Source organism: Triticum urartu, chromosome 7A (genome assembly GCF_056163025.1).
Source record: "Triticum urartu cultivar PI428250 chromosome 7A, HENAU_Tu73, whole genome shotgun sequence".
NCBI classification, from domain to species: domain Eukaryota; kingdom Viridiplantae; phylum Streptophyta; class Magnoliopsida; order Poales; family Poaceae; genus Triticum; species Triticum urartu.
In genome coordinates, this window is record NC_141879.1 from 43,553,688 (window position 1) to 43,557,078 (window position 3,391).

A 3,391-nucleotide genomic window follows, 5' to 3' on the forward strand; every position below is an offset into this window, starting at 1 on the left:
TCACCAGAAGGATGGTCCGTGTGCCCGTGGTAGGGGTGGCCAGACAGGCCATGGCATGGTGATAGAAGCAATGTGTGACGATCTCGGTGGGCTTATCAACAATAGTATCATGTGATAGGGTACATGGGAAGGTGCGTCCATAATCATGCTCTGTGGATGTTGTCATATTAATGAAACTCATTAACATATCTCAGTGTCATGATCGTGCTTGTGTGATTATTTGTCCTTGACGGATCCATGATGTGCCTCGAATTATTGTAACAACTATATGGAGTCAGGGACTGGCAGCCCACGTTGTGTTTCGACCTTCTAACCCGATTTAGTATGAAAATTAAGGAAAAATACAGAAAAACCTCGAGAAGTAAGAAAAAATAAAAATATTTTTTTAGAAATATCATTTTTTTAGAAAATAAATATATACAGATGTAAAAATATATAGAAAGTGTAAAAGGGTCGTGTCGTGCCTGGCCTTAAGGCCTGGTTTCGGAGATCAGACTTGTTCGGGCCGAAGGTCAGCTTGACCCTTTTATTTGCGTGCCTTGCCAACCTCTATATGGCCAGGTTTGCATTTTGAATCAAAAAAGGCCTTGAATGAAACCAAAGAGTTAAATACGAAATAGTCCACAAAAGCAAAGCAACATTTGCGAACCAACATGTGGTTGGATGGTTAGAGAGACGGCATATTTTTCGCCGCCTAGGGGGCTGCCGGCGAAATTTTTGACCTGGGGGCAAAAATTCCCCACTCGTTGTGCCTCCCACGAGCCACGTGCGAGCTGGTGGGCGGCGACGAGGCCGGCCCGAGCCCGTCGCCTGTGCCGTCGAGTTGTCGCTCGTCCACGATGACCTCCCCTGCATGGAACCTCGCCCGGGGCTGCGCGGGGCGCGGCGTGCCGGCAAACCATGGCGGAGCTCGTGGGCACCGTGGGCACGGGCGGGCTCGCGGCGGGCAGGTCGTAGACCTCGCCAGCGGGACGAGCGAGGCCGGGGGAAGCGTGGAGGCGGAGCAGGGGCTCGCTGAGCGGAGGCAGGCCAGCACGGCGGCGCGCCTGGGGGGAGAGCCGTGCGCAGCGAGGGCGGAAGGCGCGGAGGCGCGGCCACGCGAGCTCGGCCCAGCGGTCAGCCATGAAACATGCATGTACGGCGAGGGCGGAAGGCGTGGCCACGCGAGCTCGGCCCAGCGGCCAGCCATGAAACATGCGCGTACGCATGTGGCCATGCACGCGGCCAAGCACCAGGGTACGAGGCATGCATGTAGCGTAGCCGGCCAAGCATATGCTCTCGTACCACTTGCGGGGCGTGGTCGGAGGCCGGACGCGCGGAATGGCCAGCCAGAGCGGCGACCAGGCGGACGCCCGCGCCAGCGCAGCCAGACGCGCGGCACATGAGAGGAGCGGAGCAACAGGCGGCAGGGGAGGCCGGCTGCGAGGCCGCAGCTAGCACCGGGGCGGAGCAGACGACAAAGGAAAGGCGGCGCGATGGATCGGGAGCACTAGCAGGAAGAGGATGAGAGAAAGAGATAAAGCGAGAGAGAGAACGTGGGAGAGAGAGAACGTGGTGGGGCCGTCCTGGGAAAGTCGCCGACAGTGGGCCAGAGAGGCGAAGAAAAAAGCGCCGGTGCCTCCCAGCTGCCCCCGGGATTGTGGGTTTCGCTTGGTCTCGCCGGCCGTATTTTTGCACTAATTCGGTGAAAAGTGAGGTCGTGAAGGCATGACTGGAACTTTTTTTGTGCGCAGGCACTGAAAAAGTGCTCCTAGGGGGCTTTTTAGGGGGCCGGCTGGAGATGCTCTATGGCAGCAGTGGCGCGGCCGGTGCCGGCGCTCCCGGACGAGCTCTTCGAGGTGATCCTCCTCCGCATCCCGCCGAACGACTCGACCCGACTCCTCCGCGCATCCCTCGTCTGCACCACCTGGTCCCTCGCCTTCTCCGACCGCAGCTTCCGCCGCCGCCTGCACGAGCTTCATTGGGTGCCCCCGGTGCTCGGGTTCCTCCACAGCTGGGACGACGACCGTATCCCCAGTTTCGTGCCCACCACCGCCCCTGGCGGGCCCTCGACTGCCGCCACGGCCGCGCCCTCTTCCTCTCCGAGGACAGGGGTATGTACCCAGGAGCTCCTCCTGTGGGAGCCAGCCACTGGCGCCCGCCAGCGTGTGAGGGTTCCCATAGCATTGGTGAGGCTTTGCTCGACCGCTGCCGTGTTCTGCGCAACCGACGGGTGCGACGTCCACCGTGACTGCCTCGGGGGTCCTTTCCACTTGGTCTTCGTGCAATCGTGCACACCGACATCCTCCAGCAAGACACTGTTGACGAGAACTTTCTCACATCCGCGTGCGTATACTCATCGGAGACGGCCGCCTGGGGTGAGCTGGCCTCGATGCGCGGCAACTTCGACATGGCCCTTACATACTATTCCAGCGTGTTTGTTGGGAAGTCTCTGCTTTACTTCCTGTCGGACGATGGGTTGATTCTGAAGTATGATCTAGCAGGATATATTTTCCTGATCTAGCAAGGCACGCCTTGGCAGTATCCGGCACACCAAACCGATCTAGAAAGGATAGTTTTAACCTGGTGCTGTCGGAGGATGGTGAACTGCGGGTTTGCAAAGCCCTGGATCAGCATCTAAAATTCTGGTCAAGGTAGACGAATGATCGCACTGATGCACAGTGGGTGCTGAAATTGGTGCTCTTGAGGATGCAGACAGAGTGCAAGTGCTAGGCTTTGCCGATGGAGCAAATATCATTTTTGTTAACACGGCTGTCGGCCTGTTCACAATCGAGCTATAGTCGGAGTGGGTGAATAAGGTGTGTGATAATCGTGGCTTCTGTAATTTGATTCCAGTTGTCAGCTTCTACACCCCTGTGCCCCGAGGCAAGCATCATGATCACCTGCCATCAATCCCTAGTGCGGAGGCAGGTGATGAGAAGGGGGGAGAGAAGCAGAAAACACTAGATTAGGCACATGAGCTGTTCAACAAGGTGTCCAATGCTATCAAGGAGGGGAACTTTGTCAACACCTTCAAATGCGTTAGCCATGGCCACAGTGTTTGGTGACGGATGTGGGTTTGCATGTGCTTTTTGCTAAAACATATGTATGGATGTGAATGTGGAAAAAAGAACTCCCCGTTAGTTCGGTACTCTTTAAGATCTATAGTTGGTTTGCATGTGCTTTTTGTTACTTTGGGATTTCAGGTGTTTTAGTATGTGAGATGAGTTTAGAACGGTTTTAGATATTCCGCAATGAGTTTGGGAGCCAATCTGTGTGTGTCTTTCTTGTGTTTGGCAGCGGACAACAGTCCAATTAGGCTCGGTGTTTTTCGATGGCAGTACTTGTTAGTTAGGACCTGGCATGATTTGTCATGATATGCGCACTGCAATGAACAATAGATAAAAAGGTG

At 55.5% G+C, this 3,391-nt stretch overlaps 1 pseudogene; it reads left to right on the forward strand.

Moving 5' to 3' along the window:
* Positions 1-1,787: 1,787 nt before the first annotated feature.
* Positions 1,788-2,503, forward strand: LOC147957518 (uncharacterized; annotated as a pseudogene).
* Positions 2,504-3,391: the final 888 nt, after the last annotated feature.